The 13,551-nt window shown below is 37.5% G+C and overlaps 1 protein-coding gene across 3 annotated transcripts in view; it reads left to right on the top strand.

Moving 5' to 3' along the window:
• The window catches only part of CDH18 (cadherin 18), a 313,101-nt gene that overhangs the window by 212,189 nt on the left and 87,361 nt on the right, over positions 1-13,551 (top strand). The gene's annotated exons all lie outside the window — the stretch shown is intronic.

Raw genomic sequence — 13,551 nt, 5'->3', positions numbered from 1 at the left:
TAAACTTACTAAATAACATTATGCTATGTTACTTTATAACTATGTAACTTTAATTTTTTAATGTTGTATTCAAGAACACAGCTTCTTAAACATTTTTGAAAGGTGAAGTAAAAGAAGGTACTTAGATTCTACTTTTTATATTTTTTTGACATTCTAGTGTGATATCCAGTCACAGATAAGAGTTTTGCTTTCCTGTGTCTACCTTGTTTTCTTGCTTTTTCCCCACCTCTTCTTCCATTTTTATTGCCTTTCTGGTCTATTTATTTCTATGGTGCTTTCTGGTCCATTTCATTTCTATATCCTTTTATCTTTGCACAATACTTACTTACTTTCTATTTACTTACCTACTTCCTTCCTTGGCTTTTCCCATTGAATATTTGGTTATAGCAGTTTTCTCCAAATTTATGCATACATTAATAAAAATATACCTGACTCAGCTTTTGTGTTTTCAAAAAATCATACTAATGCAACAGATCTCAGAATTTTCAGTTAATAGATTTTTTTCATGAATGCTTATTCTATTAATGTTAGTATTCTACATTGTTGTAATCTATGTAATATTCAGGGACTTTTCTAACGAATATAAAATCTCCTCAATGTGTAGAAAACACACATTAAAAGACATAATTTTGGTTAATAACCATGGATTCATCAAATCAGCTTCAGTACAGCCATTAACTTTCTCCTCATTTTTTATTCTTAAGATGGTGTCATTGGGGGGAAAAACTGTTATTATTTTTCTTTTAAGAATATATGACACTGGGCTGGCACCATGGCTCAATAGGCTAATCCTCTGCCTGCGGTGCCAGCAAACGGGGTTCTAGTCCCAGTCGGGGCACCAGATTCTGTCTCGGCTGCTCCTCTTCCAGTCCAGCTCCCTGGTGTAGCCCAGGAGTGCAGTGGAGGATGGCCCAAGTCCTTGGGCCCTGTACCTGCATGGGAGACCAGGAGAGGCACCTGGCTCCTGGCTTTGGTTCAGCGCGGTGTGCCAGCTGCAGCACGCCAGCCACAGCAGCCACTGGGGAGTGAACCAACAGCAAAGGAAGACCTTTCTCTCTGTCTCTCTCACTGTCCACTCTGCCTGTCAAAAAATAAATAAATAGAATATATGACACTGGCGCCCTTGTAAAAATAAATTGGAATGCAGACAATTAACACAATAGGTTCTAAATATAACTCCCAATGCAGTGCCTTAGGGTATTATGTGCTAAGATTTTAGTTTGAGAATAAGAGGAAATTCATATCCCTAAAACCTGGATTCATATATTTTGGTGTAGTAAGACTGGAAGGGGACTGAGACATTTGTCATTTTAACAAATATTCTAACTGATTTGACTTTAGAATATGTCCAGAACATAGACTGAGAAATTTAATCCCAATATGAAACTTTACATGGTAAAGTGAATACATATATTTATCATCTATCTACTATGTGTGTATTTTGTACATTTTACTATTTGTGTTATTTATGATAATAGTTTTATATTTACTTAAAAGTGAACATGAACTTGTCTTTTAAATCTTACCAAAGGAGATTGCTAAGCACAGCTTGAAGTACTTAAATATTTACAGAGCAATCATCATCATTGGTTTACATAAAACATAAGTGTCTCAACATGTGTATTTTCTCATTGACATCTTACACTCTCAGGACTGTCAAACCTAGATCAAGAATATATAATGAAAAAGTCAACATACTTATCGTTATTTAACAAATGTATGTATGTTGAGTGCCTCATGCTCTCACTGCATTGCTCCATATGAGATACCCCAAGATGAGAAAGATGAGCAAAGCCTCATCCCAGGCAGTCCATATTTGCACAGAGCTTCCAATGTATGGGAGGGGACAGACACCAACACAGTGTCACATAGATTCCAGGAATGGTAATTAACACTTTCCATGAAAAGTATTAGTTGGTGCTGTTGGGGAATACAATCTGAGATATTTGATTCGGTGTGGTATTTAGTAGTGGTTGGACAGAGAACTGAGGTATGGCGAGGATAACCACTCTGAGAGAATGAAAGGAGATGTCCCAAGTGACTCATCTGGGCAGATATTTAGGAACCAAAATAATATAGTTGATTCAATACAAGAGAGAATGAAAGAAAAGCATAAATTACATCAAATGGAAAACTATTGAATATATTTAAGTAGGTAGAAGAGAGGTCTCATTTGATAGCAGTCTTTCTGATTAATTATTGTTCCAGGCAAATAATGACAAGACAATGTGTCAATTCACAATTACCCTCTTAACATCTAGCTCAACTTTGACACACAGTGAACACTCAGTAAATATTAGAGTAATTATTAGATGGGTACATTCATTAAAAGGTAAGGAGAAAATTGTCTATTTTTCATTTTCTGGATGATCCTTTACTTAGTTGAATTATTTTTGGAAGTTTTATCTTGAATCCTCAGAAACACCATTTTTTAAAGATTTATTTATTTAAAATGCAGAAATAAATATATATATATATATATATATATATATATATTAAGAGAGAGAGAGAGAGAGAGAGAGAGAGAGAGAGAGAGAGAGAGAAGGTGAGACAGAGAGAAACAGATCTTCCATCCACTGGTTCACTGCCAAATGGCCTCACTGGCCAGGGATGGGCCAGGGCAAAGCCAGGAGCCTCTTCCAGGTCTCCACTTGGGTGCAAGGGCATAAGGACTTGGGCCATCTTCCACTTCTTTCCCAGGAGCATTAGCGGGGCTGGATCAAAAGTGGAGCAGCAGGGTCCCTACCTGGCATGCATATGGGATCCTGCACTGCAAGAGGCAGTTTAGTCCACTGTGCCACAGCACTGGCCCCAGAAACACCAGTTTTGAAGAAATAAGATGAAGACTGGAAATTAAAGGGGTCTTTGAGGCAATTTTCGAAAATTAGGAGAGAAATTTGGCATTGAAAATTTCCAAAAGGTGACATATGAGGAAAGTAGTCATCAAAAATATGAAGTAGCCTAGAAATTTAATATAATTTAGGGGTAGTTATATTAGATTCAGCAAAGGAGCAGAGGGATTCCTGGGTAATTACCCCTAGTGATTATAATCATTATAATTATCATCACAACGACTAATGTAAAAGCAAGTTATATTTGTTTTGTATTTCCTCTGTGTCTGTTTAGATTTTAAACACTTTTTTAAAGATTTGTTTATTTTTATTTGAAAGAGCTACAGAGGCAGAGATATTCCATCCTCTGGTTCACTTGCCAGATGGCTGCAGTAGCCAGTGCTGGACCGATTTGAAACCAGGAGCCTAGAGCTTCATCCGGGTTTCCTATGTGGGTGGTGGGGGCTCAGGCACTTGTGTTCTCTTTCACTGCTGTTCCCAGGCCATTCCCAGGGAGCTGGATAAGAGGTAGAGTACCTAGGACAAGATCTGGCCCCGTACAGGTTGCTGGCATTGCACATTGCAGCCTCAACAGCTATGCCACAATTCCAGTCCCTATCATGAACATTTTTGAGTTAGTGTACCTATTATTGTTCCTTTAAATTTTACTATGCCTTTATGAAGCAAGGAATATTATCATCTCCACTTCGCAGTGAAAAAAAAAATACAAATCACAGAGAGAGAAAGAATGGTGGTCAAATATTGGACAGAAAATTGAACTGGAACAATCTGTCTTCAGAGTCCAAACTCTTTACCATGTGACATATGTGGAAGGAATGAGATAAAATTGCACTTTGCTACAATGGAGAGAAAAATTGCAATGTGGTGGAAAGAGAATAGGAAACAAGCCCAAGTGAAGATAAAAAGGAGAAACACACCAGCTTGGGAAGCTTTGTAATAACATGGATGATGACTGTTATCAAGCAGGGCTGGCACTGTGGCATAGCGGGTAAAGCTTCCTCCTGAGGCACTGGCATTCCATATGAGCACTGGTCCTGACTGCTCCACTTCTGATCCAGCTTCCTGCTAATACACCTGGGAAAGCAGCAGCAGATGGCCCAATTGCTTGGGTATGAAACCCAGATACAGTTTCTGACTCCTGGCCTCAGCCTAACCCAGGCCTGCTCATTGTGGCTATATGTAGAGTGAATCAATGGATGTAAGATCTCTATCTCTCCATCTCTCCCTCTAGCTCTGTAACTCTAACTTTCAAATAAATAAATATTTTTTTAAAAAACATTATCAAGCAAATTAATAAGAACGCAAGGTTTTATTTTTAATTAGGTGATTATAGGATATTTCCAGGCATAGGAATTCAATAGAGATTAGACATTAAGGATACAATGGTGAAGACAATGGATCTATAAGGAGACTTGGGGATTAGAAGAGGCTCTGAGTGACATTTTGATCAGAGGAAGAAAAAACTTGATAATTTGCTTCCTTCACTGAGACAACTCAGGAGCAGGAGGAAAAAGGAGATGGCTGCAAATAATTGTAATGATCTAGCTAGGGTGTGCATTGGAGGGATGTTCCTGTCCATTGGGCCTTGTCATCTTTATGAAAAGGTTATACAAAATTTGGAAAAAGAATGCATGATGATTGACTATACTCATATACAGGTATTAACTGTGGCACTGAAAATGATAAGGGGCTGGTGCCGTGGCTCACTTTGTTAATCCTCCACCTGTGGCGCCTGCATCCCATATGGGCGCCGGCTACTAGTCCCGGTTGCTCCTCTTCCAGTCCAGGTCTCTGCTGTGCACAGAAAGGCAGTGGAGGATGGCCCAAGTGCTTGGGCCCTGAACCCGCAAGGGAGACCAGGAAGAAACACCTGGCTTCTGGCTTCGGACGGAGCATGTCAGCCGTAGTGGCCATTTGGGGAATGAACCAACTTAAGGAAGACCTTTCTCTCTGCGCTCTCTCTCACAGTTTATAACTCTACCTGTCAAATAAATAAAAATAAAAAAAAAAAACAAGAAAATGATATGGACATATTTTTATCATATGTGGCTGAAGTTAATTTGATATTCTCTGAAAACCTAAGGTAATATGAAATATGTATATACATATAGTTAATTAACATGAATACTTCATTCTATTTTGTTTAAACACAATGGTCATTTTCAAAATGATAAGTTCCAGTTGTATAGATAGTAGTGATGGTATACTAAAAATAATATTGACAAATAATGAGTGTAAGTTGTCTTTTTACTTTCTTCCTGAATTTATTTTCTAATGTTTTTACATTTTTAGAGACAGATAAAGAGGCAGAGAGACAGATAAGTTAAGCTAAAGAGTTCCTATCCACTGCTTCACTGTTCAAATGCTCTAAACATGTGGGGCTGAGCCAGGGTCAAAGTTGTGATGCAGGAACCCAACTCCTGTCTCCCACGTGGGTGGCAGGAACCTGATACTTGAGCAACACTGCTACCTTCCAGGGTCTGCATTAGCAGGAAACTGGAGTCAGGAGCCAGAGCCAGTAATCAAATCCAAGTGCTCTGATGTAGAATGTGAGCATCTTAACTCCAGTTAAGTCCAACCTAGTTATTTTTTCTGCATACCCCAGATTTTCTCTGATGTGCATTGTTTGCATTCATACAATTTTTGATCTCTCACATTAGGTTTTCCATACTTTTTATGCTGTGAATAATGTGTAATTTGAAAAATAAACTATATAACTGAAGTGGATTTTAACCTTCATGAGGTACTGATTCAGATGCAGGAAATGGATAAAATAGTCCTAAAAACCTGTTCCTTCTTTAATCTCTCCAGCAGCTCATTTTAGCCAGCAGGGCAGAACACCTAATCTCCTCAAAGATCAAAATCAGCACAGCTCTATAAATAAGCCAGCAGAAGCAGCTGCACACTCTGGCCCATATCATTCCTTCATCAGAAAATTGCCAAGTCAGCTTCACTGGTGCATGGTGTGCTACATTGTAAATACACTTTGATAACTTTCATTCATTGTTTAATGGAGCCTGACTGGGTGGAAAGGCAAAGATAAGGATGAATGCAAGATGATGTGTTCTTTCCCCTGACATAAACCCCCATAGCCAGGGACCGCCTTCTCCTTAGCCGCATTCCTCAAAATCTCTTCTTGAGGCCCTTTTATCAATTTGTACCCTTGAAGACAGTTGTTCCAAATATTTCCTTTTCTTTACCACGAGCCTCTAACCTTCTTTGCGCTCCTGATTTTCAGCAAATGCCACTTTCCTCTTTCTTATTCAATGGCCTATGTGCTGCCTAATAAATTAATCTTAAAAAATTTTAAGCTTGTCTTTTAAAAACATCAAAGAATGGTCAAAGATAGAATCTTTATTGTTAACTAAAGTATAAATAGTGATATTACCATTTAAGAGATCTATGACATTATCTCATGTCTTTGCAGTTCATTTTTTTAATTTCAGCACTTCACAAGGTGTTTATGGGATATACATAAAATACGATGAAAATAGTTCCTTTTTTTTATTTTTTGACAGGCAGAGTGGACAGTGAGCAGAGAGACAGAGAGAAAGGTCTTCCTTTTGCCATTGGTTCACCCTCCAATGGCCGCCGCGGTAGGCGCACTGCGGCCGGCGCACCGCGCTGATCCGATGGCAGGAGCCAGGTGCTTATCCTGGTCTCCCATGGGGTGCAGGGCCCAAGCACTTGGGCCATCCTCCTCTGCACTCCCTGGCCACAGCACAGAGCTGGCCTGGAAGAGGGGCAACCGGGACAGGATCGGTGCTCCGACCGGGACTAGAACCCGGTGTGCCGGCGCCGCAAGGCGGAGGATTAGCCTAGTGAGCCGCGGCGCTGGCCTGAAAATAGCTCTGTATGCTGCATCTGACTTATAAGTACAATTCTATCTCCATAGAAATCTTCATTTCTTTTTGATTCACTTTGTTCTATCTGCACCTTTTTTTTTTCAAAGATTTTATTTCTTTATTTGAGAGGTAGAGTTACAGACACTGAGAGGCAGAGATAGAAAAGTCTTCTGTCCGTTGGTTAACTCCCCAAATGGCAGCAATGGCCAGAGCTGCGCTGATCCGAAGTCAGGAGCCAGGAGCAAGGAACTTCTTCTGGGTCTCCCACGCGGGAGCAGAGGTCCAAGGACTTGAGCCATCTTCCACTGCAATCCCAGGCCATAGCAGAGAGCTGGATTGGAAGAGGAGCAGCCGGATCTGGAACCAGAGCTTATATGGGAAGCCGGTGCCGCAGGTGGAGGATTAACCTACTGCACCACGGCAGCGGCCCCTGCACCAGTTTTTATTTATACTTTCCAGAGCACCCTGTGTGGTCCTTTTTTCTGTCTTCCGTATTTCCTGGTCTTCAGTGCACTTAGACTCATGCTCGCTCGGGATGACTTATCGTTTACTATACTGCATAATGGATGCAGGCTGTTTCTTGCTTCTTATCATCTACTTCCCTTTAGCTTTTTTTTCCAGAAGAAGGCTTTTCATTTTCTTAAAAATTTACATTAAATATTGGTTTTGTTTTGCAAAATTTCCAGGTATATTTCAGTCACCAATCTCCTTCTTTGGGTTATCTTTTTTGTTTCACAGGCATGCATACATATATATCTGAACTTGTATGCAGGTACCACAAAATACAACAGGAAAATTAAAAGATAAATTTAATTTTGTATAAGAATTTTTGAAATAACAAATATAATAGACCTTTTAAAAGTTCATGAAATATTCATACTCTGAAAGTTATTTGCACAAAAAAAACTTACCTTTAATTCCATATTTCCATTCCATGAATTTTTTAAATATACATGTATGTAATTACATATAAATGATATGCAGCAAATAATAGGTAGTAAATAATTAAATGTTAGATGTAGTAATATACTACATCTAATGTTTATGTATATTATTTGGAATGAAAATATTTTTCTTTTTCCATGTCCAAATCACAGCAAGCAAATATGTGGTACTTTTATGTATCAATATTTTTGGAATTGTAGACAACTGATGAGAGTTACATTCTTTTGCATAGAAAAATGTATAACAATAATGTATGTACATGTATCCTGACCATACAATGTCAGTGGGCTAGGACAGGGACATACCCCATATCATAATAAGAAAATCTCCCTGGTGAAACCTTTACATTCATACCCTTTTCTTGTATTTGGACAAAATACCATTATTATGAATACATTTTTTTTTCAGAAAACATAAATTAATGATGTTATACCTATTCTTAGATCTGACCTTTTTATCATGAAAGTATTTTATTTTCACATGTGAAGGTTTTGACATCAGCTCCATGCTGCTCCCACTGCTGACAGTGAACCCTGGAGGATGATGCCGCACAGAAATGCAGCAAGGAGAGGTCATGATGAGTCTCTTCTCTTAGTGCTTAAACACTTCAGGACCTCCTTACACGCCATGAAAAATTAACTCATAGAATGACTTGGCTAAATGGCTTTCTCAGTATTCTTCCATTTGTTATGGTTATATAATTCCAGATGAGGAATAAATTAGAGTGATTTAAGAGACAGTAGAAATGATTAATAAGAAATAATTTAAAAGTCCTCAATATGTAAATCTGGCTAGAAAATGATTGATGGAAAAGATGATAACCATCTATAGTGAAATGAAACGGTTTAATTTTAAAGAAGGAAAAGTATTATTTTATAAGCTACAAAAAGCAATGGTTTGTAAAAGTAATTACTGAGAGTAATAGAATGAAATTAAAAAACTAAAATTTAAGATGAAATCAGAGCCAACTCATTGACAGTGAGCTGTTAAATTAGGATATGGAGCAGTAGCCCAATTGCATTGGGAAGTAAAATTTACTCCAGAATCAGCATTTCTAGCACGGGTTGAGGAAACGAAGAATTTTGCCCAAGTATCACTTTAGTTTCTTAACTCTGTGTCTATGAATTTAAAAATTGCAGAGATACTCTGAGTTCTGATAGATGGATTTAGTAAACTTATAATTTCATTTTAAATTAAGTAATAAATACTTTGAAAGACAGCACATGAGAATATATTTTAATGGTATTGCTACTGTATTCTATTAAAACATTTCACCATTATTGTAAAATGGAATGTTATTGCATACTATTTATTTAATATGATATTTCTAGCAGGCTAGCACATTGCTTAAGGACTTAAAGAGTTCATAGCCCCTTGACAGTGTCTTAACATTTCTTGTGCTGTGCTTCATCATTTATAAGTGGGAAAGAATTATACCTTAGAGAAGGATGGTTATTCAATGAGCTATTTATGTTCATTATTTGTGGCACTTGCAGGTGTTTATTCATGTTTCATAAATTATATGGACATTTTCATTCTTCACTTGTAATATACCCTTTTTTTTTTTTTGAAAGGCAGAGTTAGTGAGAGAGAGAGAGAAAGAGACAGAGACAGAGAGAAAGGTCTTCCTTTTTCCATTGGTTCACCCCCAAAGTGGCCGCTATGACCAGCGCATTGCAGCCGGCGCACTGCACTGATCTGAAGCCAGGAGCCAGGTGCCTCCTCCTGGTCTCCCATGTGGGTGCAGGGCCCAAGGACTTGGGCCATCCTCCACTGCACTCCTGGGCCACAGCAGAGAGCTGGACTGGAAGAGGAGCAACCAGGACAGAATCCAGTGCCCCTACCGGAACTAGAATCGGGGTGCCGGCGCCACAGGTGGAGGATTAGCCTAGTGAGCAGAGGTGCCTGCCAGTAGACTCTTTAGTACTGTAAACAAATCTGTATTTACGACTGAGGAAGGTTATTCCCCCTCCAAATACTAGGATTTGTTCCGAATGAATGGACTATGAGATGAATTAGGTAATATTCTTTCTCTTCAGAAAAGTGGGTAGACATGAAAATAGTTATAATACAGAGTGTTGAAGGCTAATGATGTAGAGGTAGCTAAACTTCTTCGAGTTCAGAGATAAAAGAGGATCAAGTACTTGGAGGTAGAAGGTGGTTGGGAAAGGCTTTGTGTTGGAGATTCTTAAATATGTGTGGAGCGTGTGAATCAACACGTGGAGTGCAAGAAAATGAATGCGAGCCAAAGCATTTAATATCCAGTCACGTTTCCCTTCATATACAGATATTAGAGATGAACCATTTTGAAAATTATTAAAATGACAAATATTATCTTGAGGAATATATCATCTAATCAAGAAGTACTTGTGAGTAGTAAAGGAAACTGACAAGCAGAGCATTGACTTCTTCAGAACCAGGGAGGTCGACCAGAATATAAAGACAGTGCCCTAGAAAAGTAGAAGCAAAATGTTTTTTTAAGGAAAAAGTATCAAAAATGAAACAAAATCATTGATTGCTTTATGGGCAATAGGATTCAGAATGTAAATCAAGGCCACTAAATATATTATTAGATGTATAAGCATACTTAAGAGTGCAAATGTAAATTTAAAAATATAATATTTAAGAAAAGTGTGAAAAATGGAAACACTGTTATTTTAGTTGCTGTATAATGTATGTACTAATACATATACTAAAGGAAATGCAGAAGACATATTACCTAAATTTACAAAAATCACAGTAGTCACTAGAACTAAAATTAAACTTTATGAATAATAGAAGTGAAAGGAAAATGAGACATGATAGAACCAGAGGTATCTACAATAAACAAATTAGGATTATAACTTTAAATAAAAACTACAGCATAAATGGAAAAATAAGAGATAACATTTTAATAACCACCTTAATAAAATTCAAACATAAATCATAAAAGACAGAATGTCATTTTATTATACTTGACTGATGAATTCACATGAATATTCAATATATATAAATTGTCGAAGCCACCTGTCAAACAGCAGCAACATTTACAATACATGCATGATATATATGATAAACATCTAGAATAAGACATAGAAGATTGCATTTCAACAATTTCACTACATCATAGGTTTAAAAATATGATAATTGAATAATGTAATTAATAGAGGCTGATATAAATCCATCTCTCTTTCTGAAGTTATATATTTTATTTCAAATGTCCATATAGTATAAAATTTACACCAGACTATTTCAGTAAAGGTCCTAAGCCAATGCTATTATCCAAATGTAACATAAGTAAAAATTAGTAATATAAATCAAGGACCAAAAATTTCCCCCAAATTGAACAATTTAACAACTATAACAACAGCTGTCATTTTCCTCAAAACTTCTCAAATCAAGGAAAAAAATGTGAGACCGGTGTCATGGCACAGCAGATTCCACTGCCGCTTGCAACACTAGCACCCCATGTCACTGAAGAGCAGGTCTGAATCCCAGCTCCTTTGCTTCCCAGTCAGCTCCCTGCTTATGGGCCTAGGAAGACAGCAAAAGATAATCTGTATACTTGGGCTCCTCACAACCGTGTGGGAGACCAGGTTGGAGTCTTAACTTCTGGCTTCCACCTGCTCACCTATGGCACTTGGATCATTTAGGGAGTAAACTAGCAGATGAAAGCTGGTTCTCTCTCTCTCTCTCTCTCTCTCTCTCTCTCTCTCTCTCTCTCTCTCCCTCCCTCCCTCCCTCCCTCCCTCCCTCCTTCTCTCTTTCTCTGTCTCTAAGTGGGTGTGTGTGGTTGTGTGCATGTCTGCATCTCACTGTCATTCTGCCTTCCAAATAAATAAATAGTATAAAAATGCAAGGAAATTGACAGGATTTCTGAAGGCATTTCCTTTTCATTTTATTTGAAAGGCTCAGAGAAAGAATGAGACACAAGGATAGACAGAGAACAATCCTTCATCTGCTAATTCATTCCCCAGATGCTTCCAACAGCTGAAGCCAGAACCAGGAACAAAATTTAGATCTTTTAGATCTCTGGTGCAGATGTAAAGCACGCTAATCCTTAAGCCATCACCTGCTGCTCTAAAGGGTTTGAAATGGGAGAAGCTGAATCAGGAGTGGAGTTGTTGGGATGCAAACCAGGTACTCCAGTATGATGTATTGATGTCCCAACAGACAGTTTAACCATTGTAGCAAATTCAATTACCTAGAAAAGAATATATAACTTAAAACTAGGGGCAAAGAAAGGGAAATATCATTATAGTCTTTAAATTGTATCTATGAAATACATTGAATCTGTTCTCTTTGTATTAATATCACATTAACATGAGAACTGATGAGAATCTTGTTGCAGCAATTACCATGCATTTACTTTGACCATAAGAATCTAACATATAAATACATTCCTTAAAATAAATTTTATAATTTTCCTCTAAAATATCAGATATTAAGTACTTATGAGATTTTATTCATAATTCTAACCATACTGAGGGTAGAAAATAAAATATAAGTACATAAATATAAATATATATATAAAGTGGAAAGAATAGAAGTAGAAATTTAAAGGTACAAGAGAAAACAAAAATATATATCAAAAATTCAAAACCTTATATCTTGAGAAAAAAGTAGTAGAGCAAATCTTAACTAAGTAACAAGGAAGAACTTACAAATATAAGCTTCTAGTAAAAATTGAAAAAATGTAACATATTTCTGCACAAATAAATTTCATATATATGCTATTTTAGAAAAGTTGCCAAAGTTAACTTCAAATAAACATTCCTGTATATATAAATTGATTTTCATGTAAGAGAATTAGAAAGATGAGTGACCCACCTCCTCAAGTACATGAGGGGCCCAGTGATCCACAATGAACTCTGTCAAAGCTGAAGGAGCAAATAATTCTAAGGCTGTTTGAACCATCCACACACTAAGAAGAAAGAAAATCTCTGCTATGTTTATATAAGACTAGTCTGTATCAGTATGCTAGGTATGCTATGACAAATGACCACATCTTGAGTAGCTTGAAACAACAGAAATGCCATGTTTCACAGTTCTGGAGTCTGAATCCAAGGTGGTGATTGCACTACATTCCTCCGTAAGTTCTAGTCCAGTATCTTCTTCCTTGGTGTTCCACCTTCTGATGGTTCCATTCCTTGGCTTGAAGTCACATGGCCTCCTCTTATCTTCTCTGACCAATTCTCTCTGCCTCACATACAGGAACACTTGTCAATGGATTTGCTGCCCACCTGGAGAATCTAGAATTGGCTCATCATCTCATCTTTTACAATGAAGCTTCATTGCCTCTTTTGTCATATGTGGATATTTTGGGGGTTACCATCCGTCCACTCAGATCTTTCTTCTGGCCTCTGAGAGCTGTGAATTCTCATTTGTAAAATAAATTCATCCTTCCCAACATCCCTAAAAGTCTCAATGCATTTCAAAATTAACTCTAAGTTCAAAATTTTTGCTATGTTTCTTCAGTTCAAAATTTCTAAATCTTATACCTATTACGTATGAGTGAAACTCAGAGTAGATTTGATCCTTAACCAACAGTCTTTCTTGTTTTGGTACCTATGAAATTAGAAAACAAGTTATTTGGTTCCAAAATACAATGGTAGTAGAGACATATAACAGTCAACAGATAGTGGAATTTCAGCAGAGAGAAAGTAGGAAGAAAAAAGTGGGTCACTATTCCCAAACAAATTCTAAGTCCCGCAGAAAAAAATCCCATTAGGTTTCAAGGCCCAAAAATGAGAACTTGGACTGGGATTGCTTTCTTAGTCTAAAACTCTGCTGGTCCCTGGCTTTGCCCTGTACAGAAATTATGTGAAACATGTTTCCCTGAAAGGAATCACTATAATACATAGCTACAAACTGAGGTTTCCAAGTACCAAAACTAAACTCTCATCCTGCGGGTGGTTGAACAGCAATGC

Source organism: Lepus europaeus, chromosome 15 (genome assembly GCF_033115175.1).
Source record: "Lepus europaeus isolate LE1 chromosome 15, mLepTim1.pri, whole genome shotgun sequence".
Lineage (NCBI taxonomy): Eukaryota > Metazoa > Chordata > Mammalia > Lagomorpha > Leporidae > Lepus > Lepus europaeus.
The sequence above is the reverse complement of the archived record's forward strand: the minus strand, read 5'-3'. Positions and strand labels throughout refer to the sequence as shown.